Here is a 19,151-nt window from a genome sequence, read left to right on the forward strand (position 1 = left end):
TTTTCCGTCTAGTTTCTGTAGTGTAGCGGTTATCACGTTTGCCTCACACGCGAAAGGTCCCCGGTTCGATACCGGGCAGAAACATGTGATTTATTCTTTATTTCCAAATGCAAGATTATATTGTTGGTTTGAGCAGCATTTTTTTCACCGCTACGATTTCTACGTGAGTTTGCTTTTGACAACAGTGTGTGGTTTTGACAGTTGATAGGTTATCACAATTCAAGTAACACCTGAGAGTTTTAGGGTGCAAAACTAGGCATCTACGTGCTTTTTCTCTTTCTTTTTGGCTTTTGGACAAAGGCATGAGAATGCTTTGTCCAAAATGTTTTTTTCCATGCAAATCCAGCTCAGCTACGTTTAAACCAGAATCACGTTAGCCTGACAAGTGAAAAGTTCCCTCATTGAAAGATGCAAGTTTTGCTTTTCAGATGATGCCATTACTCTGTTTCCACTTTTGCTCTTGATTGCTTGACGTGAACATTTTACTCCTTTTCATGAAGTTTCTGTAGTGTAGTGGTTATCACGTTTGCTTTACACGCGAAAGGTCCCCGATTCGACGCCGGGCAGAAACATGTGTTTGTGAGCATTTTTTCTCACACAAGGCTATACTGTTGGTTTGGGCAGCATGATTTTCACCCATTTGATTCACAATGGCCTGACAAATGAACGCATGTTCCCTGGTTGAAAAATGCCCTTTGTCCTGTTTTTAAACATTGAGGTAAACCTGTTGGCTTTGGGTGGATGATTTTGTTCAATTGCATTTAGGTATGTGTGAATGTGTTTGGTAGTACCGTGAGTTTCTGTAGTGTAGCGGTTATCACTTCGCCTAACACGCGAAAGGTCCCCAGTTCGAAACTGGGCAGAAACATAATTTTATTGTTTGCTATCAAAGCGTTTGCCTTTCGGTCCTTGATCTTGATTGCATGCCGTGACCACAGAAGCTTTTCCCGTCTAGTTTCTGTAGTGTAGCGGTTATCACGTTCGCCTCACACGCGAAAGGTCCCCGGTTCGATACCGGGCAGAAACGTGTGATTTATACTTTATTTCCAAATGCAAGATTATATTGTTGGTTTGAGCAGCATTTTTTTCACCGCTACGATTTCTACGTGAGTTTGCTTTTGACAACAGTGTGTGGTTTTGACAGTTGATAGGTTATCACAATTTAAGTAACACCTGAGAGTTTTAGGGTGCAAAACTAGGCATCTACGTGCTTTTTCTCTTTCTTTTTGGCTTTTGGACAAAGGCATGAGAATGCTTTGTCCAAAATGTTTTTTTCCATGCAAATCCAGCTCAGCTACGTTTAAACCAGAATCACGTTAGCCTGACAAGTGAAAAGTTCCCTCATTGAAAGATGCAAGTTTTGCTTTTCAGATGATGCCATTACTCTGTTTCCACTTTTGCTCTTGATTGCTTGACGTGAACATTTCACTCCTTTTCATGAAGTTTCTGTAGTGTAGTGGTTATCACGTTCACTTTACATGTGAAAGGTCCCTGGTTCGACACCGGGCAGAAACATGTGTTTGTGAGCATTTTTTCTCACACAAGGCTATACTGTTGGTTTGGGCAGCATGATTTTCACCCATTTGATTCACAATGGCCTGACAAATGAACGCATGTTCCCTGGTTGAAAAATGCCCTTTGTCCTGTTTTTAAACATTGAGGTAAATCTGTTGGATTTGGGTGGATGATTTTGTTCAATTGCATTTAGGTATGTGTGAATGTCTTTGGTAGTACCGTGAGTTTCTGTAGTGTAGCGGTTATCACGTTCGCCTAACTCGCGAAAGGTCCCCAGTTTGACACTGGGCAAAAACATAATTTTATTGTTTGCTATCAAAGCGTTTGCCTTTCGGTCCTTGATCTTGATTGCATGCCGTGACCACAGAAGCTTTTTCCCTCTAGTTTCTGTAGTGTAGCGGTTATCACGTTCGCCTCACACGCGAAAGGTCCCCGGTTCGATACCGGGCAGAAACATGTGATATATTCTTTATTTCCAAATGTAAGATTATATTGTTGGTTTGAGCAGCATTTTTTTCACCGCTACGATTTCTACGTGAGTTTGCTTTTGACAACAGTGTGTGGTTTTGACAGTTGATAGGTTATCACAATTCAAGTAACACCTGAGAGTTTTAGGGTGCAAAACTAGGCATCTACGTGCTTTTTCTCTTTCTTTTTGGCTTTTGGACAAAGGCATGAGAATGCTTTGTCCAAAATGTTTTTTTCCATGCAAATCCAGCTCAGCTACGTTTAAACCAGAATCACGTTAGCCTGACAAGTGAAAAGTTCCCTCATTGAAAGATGCAAGTTTTGCTTTTCAGATGATGCCATTACTCTGTTTCCACTTTTGCTCTTGATTGCTTGACGTGAACATTTCACTCCTTTTCATGAAGTTTCTGTAGTGTAGTGATTATCACGTTCGCTTTACACGCGAAAGGTCCCTGGTTCGACACCGGGCAGAAACATGTGTTTGTGAGCATTTTTTCTCACACAAGGCTATACTGTTGGTTTGGGCAGCATGATTTTCACCCATTTTATTCACAATGGCCTGACAAATGAACGCATGTTCCCTGGTTGAAAAATGCCCTTTGTCCTGTTTTTAAACATTGAGGTAAACCTGTTGGCTTTGGGTGGATGATTTTGTTCAATTGCATTTAGGTATGTGTGAATGTGTTTGGTAGTACCGTGAGTTTCTGTAGTGTAGCGGTTATCACTTCGCCTAACACGCGAAAGGTCCCCAGTTCGAAACTGGGCAGAAACATAATTTTATTGTTTGCTATCAAAGCGTTTGCCTTTCGGTCCTTGATCTTGATTGCATGCCGTGACCACAGAAGCTTTTCCCGTCTAGTTTCTGTAGTGTAGCGGTTATCACGTTCGCCTCACTCGCGAAAGGTCCCCGGTTCGATACCGGGCAGAAACGTGTGATTTATACTTTATTTCCAAATGCAAGATTATATTGTTGGTTTGAGCAGCATTTTTTTCACCGCTACGATTTCTACGTGAGTTTGCTTTTGACAACAGTGTGTGGTTTTGACAGTTGATAGGTTATCACAATTCAAGTAACACCTGAGAGTTTTAGGGTGCAAAACTAGGCATCTACGTGCATTTTCTCTTTCTTTTTGGCTTTTGGACAAAGGCATGAGAATGCTTTGTCCAAAATGTTTTTTTTCCATGCAAATCCAGCTCAGCTACGTTTAAACCAGAATCACGTTAGCCTGACAAGTGAAAAGTTCCGTCATTGAAAGATGCAAGTTTTGCTTTTCAGATGATGCCATTACTCTGTTTCCACTTTTGCTCTTGATTGCTTGACGTGAACATTTCACTCCTTTTCATGAAGTTTCTGTAGTGTAGTGGTTATCACGTTCGCTTTACACGCGAAAGGTCCCTGGTTCGACACCGGGCAGAAACATGTGTTTGTGACCTTTTTTTCTCACACAAGGCTATACTGTTGGTTTGGGCAGCATGATTTTCACCCATTTGATTCACAATGGCCTGACAAATGAACGCATGTTCCCTGGTTGAAAAATGCCCTTTGTCCTGTTTTTAAACATTGAGGTAAACCTGTTGGATTTGGGTGGATGATTTTGTTCAAATGCATTTAGGTATGTGTGAATGTAATTGGTAGTACCGTGAGTTTCTGTAGTGTAGCGGTAATCACGTTCGCCTAACATGCGAAAGGTCCCCAGTTCGAAACTGGGCAGAAACATAATTTTATTGTTTGCTATCAAAGCGTTTGCCTTTCGGTCCTTGATCTTGATTGCATGCCGTGACCACAGAAGCTTTTTCCGTCTAGTTTCTGTAGTGTAGCGGTTATCACGTTCGCCTCACACGCGAAAGGTCCCTGGTTCGATACCGGGCAGAAACATGTGATATATTCTTTATTTCCAAATGCAAGATTATATTGTTGGTTTGAGCAGCATTTTTTTCCCTGCTACGATTTCTACATGAGTTTGCTTTTGACAACAGTGTGTGGTTTTGACAGTTGATAGGTTATCACAATTCAAGTAACACCTGAGAGTTTTAGGGTGCAAAACTAGGCATCTACGTGCTTTTTCTCTTTCTTTTTGGCTTTTGGACAAAGGCATGAGAATGCTTCGTCCAAAATGTTTTTTTCCATGCAAATCCAGCTCAGCTACGTTTAAACCAGAATCACGTTAGCCTGACAAGTGAAAAGTTCCCTCATTGAAAGATGCAAGTTTTGCTTTTCAGATGATGCCATTACTCTGTTTCCACTTTTGCTCTTGATTGCTTGACGTGAACATTCCACTTCTTTTCATGAAGTTTCTGTAGTGTAGTGGTTATCACGTTCGCTTTACACGCGAAAGGTCCCTGTTTCGACACCGGGCAGAAACATGTGTTTGTGAGCATTTTTTCTCACACAAGGCTATACTGTTGGTTTGGGCAGCATGATTTTCACCCATTTGATTCACAATGGCCTGACAAATGAACGCATGTTCCCTGGTTGAAAAATGCCCTTTGTCTTGTTTTTAAACATTGAGGTAAATCTGTTGGATTTGGGTGGATGATTTTGTTCAATTGCATTTAGGTATGTGTGAATGTCTTTGGTAGTACCGTGAGTTTCTGTAGTGTAGCGATTATCACGTTCGCCTAACACGCGAAAGGTCCCCAGTTCGAAACTGGGCAGAAACATAATTTTATTGTTTGCTATCAAAGCGTTTGCCTTTCGGTCCTTGATCTTGATTGCATGCCGTGACCACAGAAGCTTTTTCTGTCTAGTTTCTGTAGTGTAGCGGTTATCACGTTCGCCTCACACGTGAAAAGTCCCTGGTTCGATACCGGGCGGAAACATGTGATTTATTCTTTATTTCCAAATGCAAGATTATATTGTTGGTTTGAGCAGCATTTTTTTCACCGCTACGATTTCTACGTGAGTTTGCTTTTGACAACAGTGTGTGGTTTTGACAGTTGATAGGTTATCACAATTCAAGTAACACCTGAGAGTTTTAGGGTGCAAAACTAGGCATCTACGTGCTTTTTCTCTTTCTTTTTGGCTTTTGGACAAAGGCATGAGAATGCTTTGTCCAAATGTTTTTTTCCATGCAAATCCAGCTCAGCTACGTTTAAACCAGAATCACGTTAGCCTGACAAGTGAAAAGTTCCCTCATTGAAAGATGCAAGTTTTGCTTTTCAGATGATGCCATTACTCTGTTTCCACTTTTGCTCTTGATTGCTTGACGTGAACATTTCACTCCTTTTCATGAAGTTTCTGTAGTGTAGTGGTTATCACGTTCGCTTTACACGCGAAAGGTCCCCGGTTCGACACGGGGCAGAAACATGTGTTTGTGAGCATTTTTTCTCACACAAGGCTATACTGTTGGTTTGGGCAGCATGATTTTCACCCATTTGATTCACAATGGCCTGACAAATGAACGCATGTTCCCTGGTTGAAAAATGCCCTTTGTCCTGTTTTTAAACATTGAGGTAAACCTGTTGGCTTTGGGTGGATGATTTTGTTCAATTGCATTTAGGTATGTGTGAATGTCTTTGGTAGTACCGTGAGTTTCTGTAGTGTAGCGATTATCACGTTCGCCTAACACGCGAAAGGTCCCCAGTTCGAAACTGGGCAGAAACATAATTTTATTGTTTGCTATCAAAGCGTTTGCCTTTCGGTCCTTGATCTTGATTGCATGCCGTGACCACAGAAGCTGTTTCCGTATTGTTTCTGTAGTGTAGCGGTTATCACGTTCGCCTCATACGCGAAAGGTCCCCGGCTCGATACCGGGCGGAAACATGTGATTTATTCTTTATTTCCAAATGCAAGATTATATTGTTGGTTTGAGCAGCATTTTTTTCACCGCTACGATTTCTACGTGAGTTTGCTTTTGACAACAGTGTGTTTTTTTGACAGTTGATAGGTTATCACAATTCAAGTAACACCTGAGAGTTTTAGGGTGCAAAACTAGGCATCTACGTGCTTTTTCTCTTTCTTTTTGGCTTTTGGACAAAGGCATGAGAATGTTTTGTCCAAAATGTTTTTTTCCATGCAAATCCAGCTCAGCTATGTTTAAACCAGAATCACGTTAGCCTGACAAGTGAAAAGTTCCCTCATTGAAAGATGCAAGTTTTGCTTTTCAGATGATGCCATTACTCTGTTTCCACTTTTGCTCTTGATTGCTTGACGTGAACATTTCACTCCTTTTCATGAAGTTTCTGTAGTGTAGTGGTTATCACGTTCGCTTTACACGCGAAAGGTCCCCGGTTCGACACCGGGCAGAAACATGTGTTTGTGAGCATTTTTTCTCACACAAGGCTATACTGTTGGTTTGGGCAGCATGATTTTCACCCATTTGATTCACAATGGCCTGACAAATGAACGCATGTTCCCTGGTTGAAAAATGCCCTTTGTCCTGTTTTTAAACATTGAGGTAAACCTGTTGGCTTTGGGTGGATGATTTTGTTCAATTGCATTTAGGTATGTGTGAATGTCTTTGGTAGTACCGTGAGTTTCTGTAGTGTAGCGGTTATCACGTTCGCCTAACACGCGAAAGGTCCCCAGTTCGAAACTGGGCAGAAACATAATTTTATTGTTTGCTATCAAAGCGTTTGCCTTTCGGTCCTTGATCTTGATTGCATGCCGTGACCACAGAAGCTTTTCCCGTCTAGTTTCTGTAGTGTAGCGGTTATCACGTTCGCCTCACACGCGAAAGGTCCCCGGTTCGATACCGGGCAGAAACATGTGATTTATTCTTTATTTCCAAATGCAAGATTATATTGTTGGTTTGAGCAGCATTTTTTTCACCGCTACGATTTCTACGTGAGTTTGCTTTTGACAACAGTGTGTGGTTTTGACAGTTGATAGGTTATCACAATTCAAGTAACACCTGAGAGTTTTAGGGTGCAAAACTAGGCATCTACGTGCTTTTTCTCTTTCTTTTTGGCTTTTGGACAAAGGCATGAGAATGCTTTGTCCAAAATGTTTTTTTCCATGCAAATCCAGCTCAGCTACGTTTAAACCAGAATCACGTTAGCCTGACAAGTGAAAAGTTCCCTCATTGAAAGATGCAAGTTTTGCTTTTCAGATGATACCATTACTCTGTTTCCACTTTTGCTCTTGATTGCTTGACGTGAACATTTCACTCCTTTTCATGAAGTTTCTGTAGTGTAGTGGTTATCAAGTTTGCTTTATATGCGAAAGGTCCCTGGTTCGACACCGGGCAGAAACATGTGTTTGTGAGCATTTTTTCTCACACAAGGCTATACTGTTGGTTTGGGCAGCATGATTTTCACCCATTTGATTCACAATGGCCTGACAAATGAACGCATGTTCCCTGGTTGAAAAATGCCCTTTGTCTTGTTTTTAAACATTGAGGTAAATCTGTTGGATTTGGGTGGATGATTCTGTTCAATTGCATTTAGGTATGTGTGAATGTCTTTGGTAGTACCGTGAGTTTCTGTAGTGTAGCGGTTATCACGTTCGCCTAACTCGCGAAAGGACCCTAGTTTGACACTGGGCAGAAACATAATTTTATTGTTTGCTATCAAAGCGTTTGCCTTTCGGTCCTTGATCTTGATTGCATGCCGTGACCACAGAAGCTTTTTCCGTCTAGTTTCTGTAGTGTAGCAGTTATCACATTCGCCTCACACGCGAAAGGTCCCCGGTCCGATACCGGGCAGAAACATGTGATTTATTCTTTATTTCCAAATGCAAGATTATATTGTTGGTTTGAGTAGCATTTCTTTCACCGCTACGATTTCTACGTGCGTTTGCTTTTGACAACAGTGTGTGGTTTTGACAGTTGATAGGTTATCACAATTCAAGTAACACCTGAGAGTTTTAGGGTGCAAAACTAGGCATCTACGTGCTTTTTCTCTTTCTTTTTGGCTTTTGGACAAAGGCATGAGAATGCTTTGTCCAAAATGTTTTTTTCCATGCAAATCCAGCTCAGCTACGTTTAAACCAGAATCACGTTAGCCTGACAAGTGAAAAGTTCCCTCATTGAAAGATGCAAGTTTTGCTTTTCAGATGATGCCATTACTCTGTTTCCACTTTTGCTCTTGATTGCTTGACGTGAACATTTCACTCTTTTTCATGAAGTTTCTGTAGTGTAGTGGTTATCATGTTCGCTTTACACGCGAAAGGTCCCCGATTTGACACCGGGCAGAAACATGTGTTTGTGAGCATTTTTTCTCACACAAGGCTATACTGTTGGTTTGGGCAGCATGATTTTCACCCATTTGATTCACAATGGCCTGACAAATGAACGCATGTTCCCTGGTTGAAAAATGCGCTTTGTCCTGTTTTTAAACATTGAGGTAAATCTGTTGGATTTGGGTGGATGATTTTGTTCAATTGCATTTAGGTATGTGTGAATGTCTTTGGTAGTACCGTGAGTTTCTGTAGTGTAGCGGTTATCACGTTCGCCTAACTCGCGAAAGGTCCCCAGTTTGACACTGGGCAAAAACATAATTTTATTGTTTGCTATCAAAGCGTTTGCCTTTCGGTCCTTGATCTTGATTGCATGCCGTGACCACAGAAGCTTTTTCCGTCTAGTTTCTGTAGTGTAGCGGTTATCACGTTCGCCTCACACGCGAAAGGTCCCCGGTTCGATACCGGGCAGAAACATGTGATATATTCTTTATTTCCAAATGCAAGATTATATTGTTGGTTTGAGCAGCATTTTTTTCACCGCTACGATTTCTACGTGAGTTTGCTTTTGACAACAGTGTGTGGTTTTGACAGTTGATAGGTTATCACAATTCAAGTAACACCTGAGAGTTTTAGGGTGCAAAACTAGGCATCTACGTGCTTTTTCTCTTTCTTTTTGGCTTTTGGACAAAGGCATGAGAATGCTTTGTCCAAAATGTTTTTTTCCATGCAAATCCAGCTCAGCTACGTTTAAACCAGAATCACGTTAGCCTGACAAGTGAAAAGTTCCCTCATTGAAAGATGCAAGTTTTGCTTTTCAGATGATGCCATTACTCTGTTTCCACTTTTGCTCTTGATTGCTTGACGTGAACATTTCACTCCTTTTCATGAAGTTTCTGTAGTGTAGTGGTTATCACGTTCGCTTTACACGCAAAAGGTCCCTGGTTCGACACCGGGCAGAAACATGTGTTTGTGAGTATTTTTTCTCACACAAGGCTATACTGTTGGTTTGGGCAGCATGATTTTCACCCATTTGATTCACAATGGCCTGACAAATGAACGCATGTTCCCTGGTTGAAAAATGCCCTTTGTCCTGTTTTTAAACATTGAGGTAAACCTGTTGGATTTGGGTGGATGATTTTGTTCAAATGCATTTAGGTATGTGTGAATGTCTTTGGTAGTACCGTGAGTTTCTGTAGTGTAGCGGTTATCACGTTCGCCTAACTCGCGAAAGGTCCCCAGTTTGACACTGGGCAGAAACATAATTTTATTGTTTGCTATCAAAGCGTTTGCCTTTCGGTCCTTGATCTTGATTGCATGCCGTGACCACAGAAGCTTTTTCCGTCTAGTTTCTGTAGTGTAGCTGTTATCACGTTCGCCTCACACGCGAAAGGTCCCCGGTTCGATACCGGGCAGAAACATGTGATTTTTTCTTTATTTCCAAATGCAAGATTATATTGTTGGTTTGAGCAGCATTTTTTTCACCGCTACGATTTCTACGTGAGTTTGCTTTTGACAACAGTGTGTGGTTTTGACAGTTGATAGGTTATCACAATTCAAGTAACACCTGAGAGTTTTAGGGTGCAAAACTAGGCATCTACGTGCTTTTTCTCTTTCTTTTTGGCTTTTGGACAAAGGCATGAGAATGCTTTGTCCAAAATGTTTTTTTCCATGCAAATCCAGCTCAGCTACGTTTAAACCAGAATCACGTTAGCCTGACAAGTGAAAAGTTCCGTCATTGAAAGATGCAAGTTTTGCTTTTCAGATGATGCCATTACTCTGTTTCCACTTTTGCTCTTGATTGCTTGACGTGAACATTTCACTCCTTTTCATGAAGTTTCTGTAGTGTAGTGGTTATCACGTTCGCTTTACACGCGAAAGGTCACTGGTTTGACACCGGGCAGAAACATGTGTTTGTGACCTTTTTTTCTCACACAAGGCTATACTGTTGGTTTGGGCAGCATGATTTTCACCCATTTGATTCACAATGGCCTGACAAATGAACGCATGTTCCCTGGTTGAAAAATGCCCTTTGTCCTGTTTTTAAACATTGAGGTAAACCTGTTGGATTTGGGTGGATGATTTTGTTCAAATGCATTTAGGTATGTGTGAATGTCTTTGGTAGTACCGTGAGTTTCTGTAGTGTAGCGGTAATCACGTTCGCCTAACATGCGAAAGGTCCCCAGTTCGAAACTGGGCAGAAACATAATTTTATTGTTTGCTATCAAAGCGTTTGCCTTTCGGTCCTTGATCTTGATTGCATGCCGTGACCACAGAAGCTTTTTCCGTCTAGTTTCTGTAGTGTAGTGGTTATCACGTTCGCCTCACACGCGAAAAGTCCCCGGTTCGATACCGGGCAGAAACATGTGATATTTTCTTTATTTCCAAATGCAAGATTATATTGTTGGTTTGAGCAGCATTTTTTTCCCTGCTACGATTTCTACGTGAGTTTGCTTTTGACAACAGTGTGTGGTTTTGACAGTTGATAGGTTATCACAATTCAAGTAACACCTGAGAGTTTTAGGGTGCAAAACTAGGCATCTACGTGCTTTTTCTCTTTCTTTTTGGCTTTTGGACAAAGGCATGAGAATGCTTTGTCCAAAATGTTTTTTTCCATGCAAATCCAGCTCAGCTACGTTTAAACCAGAATCACGTTAGCCTGACAAGTGAAAAGTTCCCTCATTGAAAGATGCAAGTTTTGCTTTTCAGATGATGCCATTACTCTGTTTCCACTTTTGCTCTTGATTGCTTGACGTGAACATTTCACTCCTTTTCATGAAGTTTCTGTAGTGTAGTGATTATCACGTTCGCTTTACACGCGAAAGGTCCCTGGTTCGACACCGGGCAGAAACATGTGTTTGTGAGCATTTTTTCTCACACAAGGCTATACTGTTGGTTTGGGCAGCATGATTTTCACCCATTTTATTCACAATGGCCTGACAAATGAACGCATGTTCCCTGGTTGAAAAATGCCCTTTGTCCTGTTTTTAAACATTGAGGTAAACTTGTTGGCTTTGGGTGGATGATTTTGTTCAATTGCATTTAGGTATGTATGAATGTCTTTGGTAGTACCGTGAGTTTCTGTAGTGTAGCGGTTATCACGTTCGCCTAACATGCGAAAGGTCCCCAGTTCGAAACTGGGCAGAAACATAATTTTATTGTTTGCTATCAAAGCGTTTGCCTTTCGGTCCTTGATCTTGATTGCATGCCGTGACCACAGAAGCTTTTTCTGTCTAGTTTCTGTAGTGTAGCAGTTATCACATTCGCCTCACACGCGAAAGGTCCCCGGTCCGATACCGGGCAGAAACATGTGATTTATTCTTTATTTCCAAATGCAAGATTATATTGTTGGTTTGAGTAGCATTTCTTTCACCGCTACGATTTCTACGTGCGTTTGCTTTTGACAACAGTGTGTGGTTTTGACAGTTGATAGGTTATCACAATTCAAGTAACACCTGAGAGTTTTAGGGTGCAATACTAGGCATCTACGTGCTTTTTCTCTTTCTTTTTGGCTTTTGGACAAAGGCATGAGAATGCTTTGTCCAAAATGTTTTTTTCCATGCAAATCCAGCTCAGCTACGTTTAAACCAGAATCACGTTAGCCTGACAAGTGAAAAGTTCCCTCATTGAAAGATGCAAGTTTTGCTTTTCAGATGATGCCATTACTCTGTTTCCACTTTTGCTCTTGATTGCTTGACGTGAACATTTCACTCTTTTTCATGAAGTTTCTGTAGTGTAGTGGTTATCACGTTTGCTTTACACGCGAAAGGTCCCCGATTTGACACCGGGCATAAACATGTGTTTGTGAGCATTTTTTCTCACACAAGGTTATACTGTTGGTTTGGGCAGCTTGATTTTCACCCATTTGATTCACAATGGCCTGACAAATGAACGCATGTTCCCTGGTTGAAAAATGCCCTTTGTCCTGTTTTTAAACATTGAGGTAAACCTTTTGGCTTTGGGTGGATGATTTTGTTCAATTGCATTTAGGTATGTGTGAATGTCTTTGGCAGTACCGTGAGTTTCTGTAGTGTAGCGGTTATCACGCTCGCCTAACACGCGAAAGGTCCCCAGTTCGAAACTGGGCAGAAACATAATTTTATTGTTTGCTATCAAAGCGTTTGCCTTTCGGTCCTTGTTCTTGATTGCATGCCGTGACCACAGAAGCTTTTTCCGTCTAGTTTCTGTAGTGTAGCGGTTATCACGTTTGCCTCACACGCGAAAGGTCCCCGGTTCGATACCGGGCAGAAACATGTGATTTATTCTTTATTTCCAAATGCAAGATTATATTGTTGGTTTGAGCAGCATTTTTTTCACCGCTACGATTTCTACGTGAGTTTGCTTTTGACAACAGTGTGTGGTTTTGACAGTTGATAGGTTATCACAATTCAAGTAACACCTGAGAGTTTTAGGGTGCAAAACTAGGCATCTACGTGCTTTTTCTCTTTCTTTTTGGCTTTTGGACAAAGGCATGAGAATGCTTTGTCCAAAATGTTTTTTTCCATGCAAATCCAGCTCAGCTACGTTTAAACCAGAATCACGTTAGCCTGACAAGTGAAAAGTTCCCTCATTGAAAGATGCAAGTTTTGCTTTTCAGATGATGCCATTACTCTGTTTCCACTTTTGCTCTTGATTGCTTGACGTGAACATTTTACTCCTTTTCATGAAGTTTCTGTAGTGTAGTGGTTATCACGTTTGCTTTACACGCGAAAGGTCCCCGATTCGACGCCGGGCAGAAACATGTGTTTGTGAGCATTTTTTCTCACACAAGGCTATACTGTTGGTTTGGGCAGCATGATTTTCACCCATTTGATTCACAATGGCCTGACAAATGAACGCATGTTCCCTGGTTGAAAAATGCCCTTTGTCCTGTTTTTAAACATTGAGGTAAACCTGTTGGCTTTGGGTGGATGATTTTGTTCAATTGCATTTAGGTATGTGTGAATGTGTTTGGTAGTACCGTGAGTTTCTGTAGTGTAGCGGTTATCACTTCGCCTAACACGCGAAAGGTCCCCAGTTCGAAACTGGGCAGAAACATAATTTTATTGTTTGCTATCAAAGCGTTTGCCTTTCGGTCCTTGATCTTGATTGCATGCCGTGACCACAGAAGCTTTTCCCGTCTAGTTTCTGTAGTGTAGCGGTTATCACGTTCGCCTCACACGCGAAAGGTCCCCGGTTCGATACCGGGCAGAAACGTGTGATTTATACTTTATTTCCAAATGCAAGATTATATTGTTGGTTTGAGCAGCATTTTTTTCACCGCTACGATTTCTACGTGAGTTTGCTTTTGACAACAGTGTGTGGTTTTGACAGTTGATAGGTTATCACAATTTAAGTAACACCTGAGAGTTTTAGGGTGCAAAACTAGGCATCTACGTGCTTTTTCTCTTTCTTTTTGGCTTTTGGACAAAGGCATGAGAATGCTTTGTCCAAAATGTTTTTTTCCATGCAAATCCAGCTCAGCTACGTTTAAACCAGAATCACGTTAGCCTGACAAGTGAAAAGTTCCCTCATTGAAAGATGCAAGTTTTGCTTTTCAGATGATGCCATTACTCTGTTTCCACTTTTGCTCTTGATTGCTTGACGTGAACATTTCACTCCTTTTCATGAAGTTTCTGTAGTGTAGTGGTTATCACGTTCACTTTACATGTGAAAGGTCCCTGGTTCGACACCGGGCAGAAACATGTGTTTGTGAGCATTTTTTCTCACACAAGGCTATACTGTTGGTTTGGGCAGCATGATTTTCACCCATTTGATTCACAATGGCCTGACAAATGAACGCATGTTCCCTGGTTGAAAAATGCCCTTTGTCCTGTTTTTAAACATTGAGGTAAATCTGTTGGATTTGGGTGGATGATTTTGTTCAATTGCATTTAGGTATGTGTGAATGTCTTTGGTAGTACCGTGAGTTTCTGTAGTGTAGCGGTTATCACGTTCGCCTAACTCGCGAAAGGTCCCCAGTTTGACACTGGGCAAAAACATAATTTTATTGTTTGCTATCAAAGCGTTTGCCTTTCGGTCCTTGATCTTGATTGCATGCCGTGACCACAGAAGCTTTTTCCCTCTAGTTTCTGTAGTGTAGCGGTTATCACGTTCGCCTCACACGCGAAAGGTCCCCGGTTCGATACCGGGCAGAAACATGTGATATATTCTTTATTTCCAAATGTAAGATTATATTGTTGGTTTGAGCAGCATTTTTTTCACCGCTACGATTTCTACGTGAGTTTGCTTTTGACAACAGTGTGTGGTTTTGACAGTTGATAGGTTATCACAATTCAAGTAACACCTGAGAGTTTTAGGGTGCAAAACTAGGCATCTACGTGCTTTTTCTCTTTCTTTTTGGCTTTTGGACAAAGGCATGAGAATGCTTTGTCCAAAATGTTTTTTTCCATGCAAATCCAGCTCAGCTACGTTTAAACCAGAATCACGTTAGCCTGACAAGTGAAAAGTTCCCTCATTGAAAGATGCAAGTTTTGCTTTTCAGATGATGCCATTACTCTGTTTCCACTTTTGCTCTTGATTGCTTGACGTGAACATTTCACTCCTTTTCATGAAGTTTCTGTAGTGTAGTGATTATCACGTTCGCTTTACACGCGAAAGGTCCCTGGTTCGACACCGGGCAGAAACATGTGTTTGTGAGCATTTTTTCTCACACAAGGCTATACTGTTGGTTTGGGCAGCATGATTTTCACCCATTTTATTCACAATGGCCTGACAAATGAACGCATGTTCCCTGGTTGAAAAATGCCCTTTGTCCTGTTTTTAAACATTGAGGTAAACCTGTTGGCTTTGGGTGGATGATTTTGTTCAATTGCATTTAGGTATGTGTGAATGTGTTTGGTAGTACCGTGAGTTTCTGTAGTGTAGCGGTTATCACTTCGCCTAACACGCGAAAGGTCCCCAGTTCGAAACTGGGCAGAAACATAATTTTATTGTTTGCTATCAAAGCGTTTGCCTTTCGGTCCTTGATCTTGATTGCATGCCGTGACCACAGAAGCTTTTCCCGTCTAGTTTCTGTAGTGTAGCGGTTATCACGTTCGCCTCACTCGCGAAAGGTCCCCGGTTCGATACCGGGCAGAAACGTGTGATTTATACTTTATTTCCAAATGCAAGATTATATTGTTGGTTTGAGCAGCATTTTTTTCACCGCTACGATTTCTACGTGAGTTTGCTTTTGACAACAGTGTGTGGTTTTGACAGTTGATAGGTTATCACAATTCAAGTAACACCTGAGAGTTTTAGGGTGCAAAACTAGGCATCTACGTGCATTTTCTCTTTCTTTTTGGCTTTTGGACAAAGGCATGAGAATGCTTTGTCCAAAATGTTTTTTTTCCATGCAAATCCAGCTCAGCTACGTTTAAACCAGAATCACGTTAGCCTGACAAGTGAAAAGTTCCGTCATTGAAAGATGCAAGTTTTGCTTTTCAGATGATGCCATTACTCTGTTTCCACTTTTGCTCTTGATTGCTTGACGTGAACATTTCACTCCTTTTCATGAAGTTTCTGTAGTGTAGTGGTTATCACGTTCGCTTTACACGCGAAAGGTCCCTGGTTCGACACCGGGCAGAAACATGTGTTTGTGACCTTTTTTTCTCACACAAGGCTATACTGTTGGTTTGGGCAGCATGATTTTCACCCATTTGATTCACAATGGCCTGACAAATGAACGCATGTTCCCTGGTTGAAAAATGCCCTTTGTCCTGTTTTTAAACATTGAGGTAAACCTGTTGGATTTGGGTGGATGATTTTGTTCAAATGCATTTAGGTATGTGTGAATGTAATTGGTAGTACCGTGAGTTTCTGTAGTGTAGCGGTAATCACGTTCGCCTAACATGCGAAAGGTCCCCAGTTCGAAACTGGGCAGAAACATAATTTTATTGTTTGCTATCAAAGCGTTTGCCTTTCGGTCCTTGATCTTGATTGCATGCCGTGACCACAGAAGCTTTTTCCGTCTAGTTTCTGTAGTGTAGCGGTTATCACGTTCGCCTCACACGCGAAAGGTCCCTGGTTCGATACCGGGCAGAAACATGTGATTTATTCTTTATTTCCAAATGCAAGATTATATTGTTGGTTTGAGCAGCATTTTTTTCCCTGCTACGATTTCTACATGAGTTTGCTTTTGACAACAGTGTGTGGTTTTGACAGTTGATAGGTTATCACAATTCAAGTAACACCTGAGAGTTTTAGGGTGCAAAACTAGGCATCTACGTGCTTTTTCTCTTTCTTTTTGGCTTTTGGACAAAGGCATGAGAATGCTTCGTCCAAAATGTTTTTTTCCATGCAAATCCAGCTCAGCTACGTTTAAACCAGAATCACGTTAGCCTGACAAGTGAAAAGTTCCCTCATTGAAAGATGCAAGTTTTGCTTTTCAGATGATGCCATTACTCTGTTTCCACTTTTGCTCTTGATTGCTTGACGTGAACATTCCACTTCTTTTCATGAAGTTTCTGTAGTGTAGTGGTTATCACGTTCGCTTTACACGCGAAAGGTCCCTGTTTCGACACCGGGCAGAAACATGTGTTTGTGAGCATTTTTTCTCACACAAGGCTATACTGTTGGTTTGGGCAGCATGATTTTCACCCATTTGATTCACAATGGCCTGACAAATGAACGCATGTTCCCTGGTTGAAAAATGCCCTTTGTCCTGTTTTTAAACATTGAGGTAAACCTGTTGGATTTGGGTGGATGATTTTGTTCAATTGCATTTAGGTATGTGTGAATGTCTTTGGTAGTACTGTGAGTTTCTGTAGTGTAGCGGTTATCACGTTCGCCTAACTCGCGAAAGGTCCCCAGTTTGACACTGGGCAAAAACATAATTTTATTGTTTGCTATCAAAGCGTTTGCCTTTCGGTCCTTGATCTTGATTGCATGCCGTGACCACAGAAGCTTTTTCTGTCTAGTTTCTGTAGTGTAGCGGTTATCACGTTCGCCTCACACGCGAAAGGTCCCCGGTTCGATACCGGGCAGAAACATGTGATTTATTCTTTATTTCCAAATGCAAGATTATATTGTTGGTTTGAGCAGCATTTTTTTCACCGCTACGATTTCTACGTGAGTTTGCTTTTGACAACAGTGTGTGGTTTTGACAGTTGATAGGTTATCACAATTCAAGTAACACCTGAGAGTTTTAGGGTGCAAAACTAGGCATCTACATGCTTTTTCTCTTTCTTTTTGGCTTTTGGACAAAGGCATGAGAATGCTTTGTCCAAAATGTTTTTTTCCATGCAAATCCAGCTCAGCTACGTTTAAACCAGAATCACGTTAGCCTGACAAGTGAAAAGTTCCCTCATTGAAAGATGCAAGTTTTGCTTTTCAGATGATGCCATTACTCTGTTTCCACTTTTGCTCTTGATTGCTTGACGTGAACATTTCACTCCTTTTCATGAAGTTTCTGTAGTGTAGTGGTTATCACGTTTGCTTTACACGCGAAAGGTCCCTGGTTCGACACCGGGCAGAAACATGTGTTTGTGAGCATTTTTTCTCACACAAGGCTATACTGTTGGTTTGGGCAGCATGATTTTCACCCATTTTATTCACAATGGCCTGACAAATGAACGCATGTTCCCTGGTAGAAAAATGCCCTTTGTCCTGTTTTTAAACATTGAGGTAAACTTGTTGGGTTTGGGTGGATGATTTTGTTCAATTGCATTTAGGTATGTGTGAATGTCTTTGGTAGTACCGTGAGTTTCTGTAGTGTAGCGGTTATCACATTCGCCTAACTTGCGAAAGGTCCCCAGTTTGACACTGGGCAGAAACATAATTTTATTGTTTGCTATCAAAGCGTTTGCCTTTCGGTCCTTGATCTTGATTGCATGCCGTGACCACAGAAGCTTTTCCCGTCTAGTTTCTGTAGTGTAGCGGTTATCACGTTCGCCTCACACGCGAAAGGTCCCCGGTTCGATACCGGGCAGAAACATGTGATTTATTCTTTATTTCCAAATGCAAGATTATATTGTTGGTTTGAGCAGCATTTTTTTCACCGCTACGATTTCTACGTGAGTTTGCTTTTGACAACAGTGTGTGGTTTTGACAGTTGATAGGTTATCACAATTCAAGTAACACCTGAGAGTTTTAGGGTGCAAAACTAGGCATCTACGTGCTTTTTCTCTTTCTTTTTGGCTTTTGGACAAAGGCATGAGAATGCTTTGTCCAAAATGTTTTTTTCCATGCAAATCCAGCTCAGCTACGTTTAAACCAGAATCACGTTAGCCTGACAAGTGAAAAGTTCCCTCATTGAAAGATGCAAGTTTTGCTTTTCAGATGATGCCATTACTCTGTTTCCACTTTTGCTCTTGATTGCTTGACGTGAACATTTCAATCCTTTTCATGAAGTTTCTGTAGTGTAGTGGTAATCACGTTCGCTTTACACGCGAAAGGTCCCTGGTTCGACACCGGGCAGAAACATGTGTTTGTGACATTTTTTTCTCACACAAGGCTATACTGTTGGTTTGGGCAGCATGATTTTCACCCATTTGATTCACAATGGCCTGACAAATGAACGCATGTTCCCTGGTTGAAAAATGCCCTTTGTCCTGTTTTTAAACATTGAGGTAAACTTGTTGGATTTGGGTGGATGATTTTGTTCAATTGCATTTAGGTATGTGTGAATGTCTTTGGTAGTACCGTGAGTTTCTGTAGTGTAGCGGTTATCACGTTCGCCTAACTCGCGAAAGGTCCCCAGTTTGACACTGGGCAGAAACATAATTTTATTGTTTGCTATCAAAGCGTTTGCCTTTCGGTCCTTGATCTTGATTGCATGCCGTGACCACAGAAGCTTTTTCCGTCTAGTTTCTGTAGTGTAGCGGTTATCACGTTCGCCTCACACGCGAAAGGTCCCCGGTTTGATACCGGGCAGAAACATGTGATTTATTCTTTATTTCCAAATGCAAGATTATATTGTTGGTTTGAGCAGCATTTTTTTCACCGCTACGATTTCTACGTGAGTTTGCTTTTGACAACAGTGTGTGGTTTTGACAGTTGATAGGTTATCACAATTCAAGTAACACCTGAGAGTTTTAGGGTGCAAAACTAGGCATCTACGTGCATTTTC

General features: G+C 41.3%; 55 non-coding genes across 55 annotated transcripts; all 55 read left to right on the forward strand.

The window, feature by feature from the left end:
- The first annotated feature begins 11 nt into the window (after nucleotides 1–11).
- Nucleotides 12–84, forward strand: TRNAV-CAC (transfer RNA valine (anticodon CAC)). The gene has a single exon. It is a non-coding gene; the product is annotated as a tRNA-Val (tRNA).
- Nucleotides 85–499: 415 nt separating this feature from the next.
- TRNAV-UAC (transfer RNA valine (anticodon UAC)) lies at nucleotides 500–572 on the forward strand. The gene has a single exon. It is a non-coding gene; the product is annotated as a tRNA-Val (tRNA).
- A 224-nt stretch (nucleotides 573–796) lies between these two features.
- On the forward strand, nucleotides 797–868 carry TRNAV-AAC (transfer RNA valine (anticodon AAC)). The gene has a single exon. It is a non-coding gene; the product is annotated as a tRNA-Val (tRNA).
- Nucleotides 869–954: 86 nt separating this feature from the next.
- On the forward strand, nucleotides 955–1,027 carry TRNAV-CAC (transfer RNA valine (anticodon CAC)). Its single transcript has one exon. It is a non-coding gene; the product is annotated as a tRNA-Val (tRNA).
- A 415-nt stretch (nucleotides 1,028–1,442) lies between these two features.
- TRNAV-UAC (transfer RNA valine (anticodon UAC)) lies at nucleotides 1,443–1,515 on the forward strand. Its single transcript has one exon. It is a non-coding gene; the product is annotated as a tRNA-Val (tRNA).
- A 383-nt stretch (nucleotides 1,516–1,898) lies between these two features.
- On the forward strand, nucleotides 1,899–1,971 carry TRNAV-CAC (transfer RNA valine (anticodon CAC)). Its single transcript has one exon. It is a non-coding gene; the product is annotated as a tRNA-Val (tRNA).
- A 415-nt stretch (nucleotides 1,972–2,386) lies between these two features.
- On the forward strand, nucleotides 2,387–2,459 carry TRNAV-UAC (transfer RNA valine (anticodon UAC)). Its single transcript has one exon. It is a non-coding gene; the product is annotated as a tRNA-Val (tRNA).
- Nucleotides 2,460–2,683: 224 nt separating this feature from the next.
- Nucleotides 2,684–2,755, forward strand: TRNAV-AAC (transfer RNA valine (anticodon AAC)). Its single transcript has one exon. It is a non-coding gene; the product is annotated as a tRNA-Val (tRNA).
- Nucleotides 2,756–2,841: 86 nt separating this feature from the next.
- On the forward strand, nucleotides 2,842–2,914 carry TRNAV-CAC (transfer RNA valine (anticodon CAC)). The gene has a single exon. It is a non-coding gene; the product is annotated as a tRNA-Val (tRNA).
- Nucleotides 2,915–3,330: 416 nt separating this feature from the next.
- Nucleotides 3,331–3,403, forward strand: TRNAV-UAC (transfer RNA valine (anticodon UAC)). The gene has a single exon. It is a non-coding gene; the product is annotated as a tRNA-Val (tRNA).
- A 224-nt stretch (nucleotides 3,404–3,627) lies between these two features.
- Nucleotides 3,628–3,700, forward strand: TRNAV-AAC (transfer RNA valine (anticodon AAC)). Its single transcript has one exon. It is a non-coding gene; the product is annotated as a tRNA-Val (tRNA).
- Nucleotides 3,701–3,786: 86 nt separating this feature from the next.
- On the forward strand, nucleotides 3,787–3,859 carry TRNAV-CAC (transfer RNA valine (anticodon CAC)). Its single transcript has one exon. It is a non-coding gene; the product is annotated as a tRNA-Val (tRNA).
- A 415-nt stretch (nucleotides 3,860–4,274) lies between these two features.
- TRNAV-UAC (transfer RNA valine (anticodon UAC)) lies at nucleotides 4,275–4,347 on the forward strand. The gene has a single exon. It is a non-coding gene; the product is annotated as a tRNA-Val (tRNA).
- Nucleotides 4,348–4,571: 224 nt separating this feature from the next.
- On the forward strand, nucleotides 4,572–4,644 carry TRNAV-AAC (transfer RNA valine (anticodon AAC)). The gene has a single exon. It is a non-coding gene; the product is annotated as a tRNA-Val (tRNA).
- Nucleotides 4,645–4,730: 86 nt separating this feature from the next.
- TRNAV-CAC (transfer RNA valine (anticodon CAC)) lies at nucleotides 4,731–4,803 on the forward strand. Its single transcript has one exon. It is a non-coding gene; the product is annotated as a tRNA-Val (tRNA).
- Nucleotides 4,804–5,217: 414 nt separating this feature from the next.
- On the forward strand, nucleotides 5,218–5,290 carry TRNAV-UAC (transfer RNA valine (anticodon UAC)). The gene has a single exon. It is a non-coding gene; the product is annotated as a tRNA-Val (tRNA).
- Nucleotides 5,291–5,514: 224 nt separating this feature from the next.
- TRNAV-AAC (transfer RNA valine (anticodon AAC)) lies at nucleotides 5,515–5,587 on the forward strand. The gene has a single exon. It is a non-coding gene; the product is annotated as a tRNA-Val (tRNA).
- Nucleotides 5,588–6,161: 574 nt separating this feature from the next.
- Nucleotides 6,162–6,234, forward strand: TRNAV-UAC (transfer RNA valine (anticodon UAC)). The gene has a single exon. It is a non-coding gene; the product is annotated as a tRNA-Val (tRNA).
- Nucleotides 6,235–6,458: 224 nt separating this feature from the next.
- TRNAV-AAC (transfer RNA valine (anticodon AAC)) lies at nucleotides 6,459–6,531 on the forward strand. Its single transcript has one exon. It is a non-coding gene; the product is annotated as a tRNA-Val (tRNA).
- An 86-nt stretch (nucleotides 6,532–6,617) lies between these two features.
- Nucleotides 6,618–6,690, forward strand: TRNAV-CAC (transfer RNA valine (anticodon CAC)). Its single transcript has one exon. It is a non-coding gene; the product is annotated as a tRNA-Val (tRNA).
- A 415-nt stretch (nucleotides 6,691–7,105) lies between these two features.
- TRNAI-UAU (transfer RNA isoleucine (anticodon UAU)) lies at nucleotides 7,106–7,178 on the forward strand. Its single transcript has one exon. It is a non-coding gene; the product is annotated as a tRNA-Ile (tRNA).
- A 224-nt stretch (nucleotides 7,179–7,402) lies between these two features.
- TRNAV-AAC (transfer RNA valine (anticodon AAC)) lies at nucleotides 7,403–7,475 on the forward strand. The gene has a single exon. It is a non-coding gene; the product is annotated as a tRNA-Val (tRNA).
- Nucleotides 7,476–7,561: 86 nt separating this feature from the next.
- On the forward strand, nucleotides 7,562–7,634 carry TRNAV-CAC (transfer RNA valine (anticodon CAC)). The gene has a single exon. It is a non-coding gene; the product is annotated as a tRNA-Val (tRNA).
- A 415-nt stretch (nucleotides 7,635–8,049) lies between these two features.
- TRNAV-UAC (transfer RNA valine (anticodon UAC)) lies at nucleotides 8,050–8,122 on the forward strand. Its single transcript has one exon. It is a non-coding gene; the product is annotated as a tRNA-Val (tRNA).
- A 383-nt stretch (nucleotides 8,123–8,505) lies between these two features.
- TRNAV-CAC (transfer RNA valine (anticodon CAC)) lies at nucleotides 8,506–8,578 on the forward strand. Its single transcript has one exon. It is a non-coding gene; the product is annotated as a tRNA-Val (tRNA).
- Nucleotides 8,579–8,993: 415 nt separating this feature from the next.
- TRNAV-UAC (transfer RNA valine (anticodon UAC)) lies at nucleotides 8,994–9,066 on the forward strand. Its single transcript has one exon. It is a non-coding gene; the product is annotated as a tRNA-Val (tRNA).
- A 224-nt stretch (nucleotides 9,067–9,290) lies between these two features.
- Nucleotides 9,291–9,363, forward strand: TRNAV-AAC (transfer RNA valine (anticodon AAC)). Its single transcript has one exon. It is a non-coding gene; the product is annotated as a tRNA-Val (tRNA).
- An 86-nt stretch (nucleotides 9,364–9,449) lies between these two features.
- On the forward strand, nucleotides 9,450–9,522 carry TRNAV-CAC (transfer RNA valine (anticodon CAC)). The gene has a single exon. It is a non-coding gene; the product is annotated as a tRNA-Val (tRNA).
- Nucleotides 9,523–9,937: 415 nt separating this feature from the next.
- TRNAV-UAC (transfer RNA valine (anticodon UAC)) lies at nucleotides 9,938–10,010 on the forward strand. The gene has a single exon. It is a non-coding gene; the product is annotated as a tRNA-Val (tRNA).
- A 224-nt stretch (nucleotides 10,011–10,234) lies between these two features.
- Nucleotides 10,235–10,307, forward strand: TRNAV-AAC (transfer RNA valine (anticodon AAC)). Its single transcript has one exon. It is a non-coding gene; the product is annotated as a tRNA-Val (tRNA).
- Nucleotides 10,308–10,393: 86 nt separating this feature from the next.
- Nucleotides 10,394–10,466, forward strand: TRNAV-CAC (transfer RNA valine (anticodon CAC)). Its single transcript has one exon. It is a non-coding gene; the product is annotated as a tRNA-Val (tRNA).
- A 415-nt stretch (nucleotides 10,467–10,881) lies between these two features.
- Nucleotides 10,882–10,954, forward strand: TRNAV-UAC (transfer RNA valine (anticodon UAC)). The gene has a single exon. It is a non-coding gene; the product is annotated as a tRNA-Val (tRNA).
- Nucleotides 10,955–11,178: 224 nt separating this feature from the next.
- On the forward strand, nucleotides 11,179–11,251 carry TRNAV-AAC (transfer RNA valine (anticodon AAC)). The gene has a single exon. It is a non-coding gene; the product is annotated as a tRNA-Val (tRNA).
- An 86-nt stretch (nucleotides 11,252–11,337) lies between these two features.
- Nucleotides 11,338–11,410, forward strand: TRNAV-CAC (transfer RNA valine (anticodon CAC)). The gene has a single exon. It is a non-coding gene; the product is annotated as a tRNA-Val (tRNA).
- A 712-nt stretch (nucleotides 11,411–12,122) lies between these two features.
- On the forward strand, nucleotides 12,123–12,195 carry TRNAV-AAC (transfer RNA valine (anticodon AAC)). Its single transcript has one exon. It is a non-coding gene; the product is annotated as a tRNA-Val (tRNA).
- Nucleotides 12,196–12,281: 86 nt separating this feature from the next.
- Nucleotides 12,282–12,354, forward strand: TRNAV-CAC (transfer RNA valine (anticodon CAC)). Its single transcript has one exon. It is a non-coding gene; the product is annotated as a tRNA-Val (tRNA).
- A 415-nt stretch (nucleotides 12,355–12,769) lies between these two features.
- TRNAV-UAC (transfer RNA valine (anticodon UAC)) lies at nucleotides 12,770–12,842 on the forward strand. Its single transcript has one exon. It is a non-coding gene; the product is annotated as a tRNA-Val (tRNA).
- Nucleotides 12,843–13,066: 224 nt separating this feature from the next.
- On the forward strand, nucleotides 13,067–13,138 carry TRNAV-AAC (transfer RNA valine (anticodon AAC)). The gene has a single exon. It is a non-coding gene; the product is annotated as a tRNA-Val (tRNA).
- An 86-nt stretch (nucleotides 13,139–13,224) lies between these two features.
- TRNAV-CAC (transfer RNA valine (anticodon CAC)) lies at nucleotides 13,225–13,297 on the forward strand. Its single transcript has one exon. It is a non-coding gene; the product is annotated as a tRNA-Val (tRNA).
- A 415-nt stretch (nucleotides 13,298–13,712) lies between these two features.
- On the forward strand, nucleotides 13,713–13,785 carry TRNAV-UAC (transfer RNA valine (anticodon UAC)). The gene has a single exon. It is a non-coding gene; the product is annotated as a tRNA-Val (tRNA).
- Nucleotides 13,786–14,168: 383 nt separating this feature from the next.
- Nucleotides 14,169–14,241, forward strand: TRNAV-CAC (transfer RNA valine (anticodon CAC)). Its single transcript has one exon. It is a non-coding gene; the product is annotated as a tRNA-Val (tRNA).
- A 415-nt stretch (nucleotides 14,242–14,656) lies between these two features.
- TRNAV-UAC (transfer RNA valine (anticodon UAC)) lies at nucleotides 14,657–14,729 on the forward strand. Its single transcript has one exon. It is a non-coding gene; the product is annotated as a tRNA-Val (tRNA).
- A 224-nt stretch (nucleotides 14,730–14,953) lies between these two features.
- Nucleotides 14,954–15,025, forward strand: TRNAV-AAC (transfer RNA valine (anticodon AAC)). Its single transcript has one exon. It is a non-coding gene; the product is annotated as a tRNA-Val (tRNA).
- An 86-nt stretch (nucleotides 15,026–15,111) lies between these two features.
- On the forward strand, nucleotides 15,112–15,184 carry TRNAV-CAC (transfer RNA valine (anticodon CAC)). The gene has a single exon. It is a non-coding gene; the product is annotated as a tRNA-Val (tRNA).
- Nucleotides 15,185–15,600: 416 nt separating this feature from the next.
- TRNAV-UAC (transfer RNA valine (anticodon UAC)) lies at nucleotides 15,601–15,673 on the forward strand. The gene has a single exon. It is a non-coding gene; the product is annotated as a tRNA-Val (tRNA).
- Nucleotides 15,674–15,897: 224 nt separating this feature from the next.
- On the forward strand, nucleotides 15,898–15,970 carry TRNAV-AAC (transfer RNA valine (anticodon AAC)). Its single transcript has one exon. It is a non-coding gene; the product is annotated as a tRNA-Val (tRNA).
- An 86-nt stretch (nucleotides 15,971–16,056) lies between these two features.
- On the forward strand, nucleotides 16,057–16,129 carry TRNAV-CAC (transfer RNA valine (anticodon CAC)). Its single transcript has one exon. It is a non-coding gene; the product is annotated as a tRNA-Val (tRNA).
- Nucleotides 16,130–16,544: 415 nt separating this feature from the next.
- Nucleotides 16,545–16,617, forward strand: TRNAV-UAC (transfer RNA valine (anticodon UAC)). The gene has a single exon. It is a non-coding gene; the product is annotated as a tRNA-Val (tRNA).
- Nucleotides 16,618–17,000: 383 nt separating this feature from the next.
- Nucleotides 17,001–17,073, forward strand: TRNAV-CAC (transfer RNA valine (anticodon CAC)). The gene has a single exon. It is a non-coding gene; the product is annotated as a tRNA-Val (tRNA).
- A 415-nt stretch (nucleotides 17,074–17,488) lies between these two features.
- TRNAV-UAC (transfer RNA valine (anticodon UAC)) lies at nucleotides 17,489–17,561 on the forward strand. Its single transcript has one exon. It is a non-coding gene; the product is annotated as a tRNA-Val (tRNA).
- A 224-nt stretch (nucleotides 17,562–17,785) lies between these two features.
- TRNAV-AAC (transfer RNA valine (anticodon AAC)) lies at nucleotides 17,786–17,858 on the forward strand. Its single transcript has one exon. It is a non-coding gene; the product is annotated as a tRNA-Val (tRNA).
- Nucleotides 17,859–17,944: 86 nt separating this feature from the next.
- Nucleotides 17,945–18,017, forward strand: TRNAV-CAC (transfer RNA valine (anticodon CAC)). Its single transcript has one exon. It is a non-coding gene; the product is annotated as a tRNA-Val (tRNA).
- A 415-nt stretch (nucleotides 18,018–18,432) lies between these two features.
- TRNAV-UAC (transfer RNA valine (anticodon UAC)) lies at nucleotides 18,433–18,505 on the forward strand. Its single transcript has one exon. It is a non-coding gene; the product is annotated as a tRNA-Val (tRNA).
- Nucleotides 18,506–18,729: 224 nt separating this feature from the next.
- Nucleotides 18,730–18,802, forward strand: TRNAV-AAC (transfer RNA valine (anticodon AAC)). The gene has a single exon. It is a non-coding gene; the product is annotated as a tRNA-Val (tRNA).
- Nucleotides 18,803–18,888: 86 nt separating this feature from the next.
- TRNAV-CAC (transfer RNA valine (anticodon CAC)) lies at nucleotides 18,889–18,961 on the forward strand. Its single transcript has one exon. It is a non-coding gene; the product is annotated as a tRNA-Val (tRNA).
- Nucleotides 18,962–19,151: the final 190 nt, after the last annotated feature.

Source organism: Phyllobates terribilis, unplaced genomic scaffold, assembly GCF_046119375.1.
Source record: "Phyllobates terribilis strain yellow unplaced genomic scaffold, ASM4611937v1 Scaffold_3__8_contigs__length_932513732, whole genome shotgun sequence".
NCBI classification, from domain to species: domain Eukaryota; kingdom Metazoa; phylum Chordata; class Amphibia; order Anura; family Dendrobatidae; genus Phyllobates; species Phyllobates terribilis.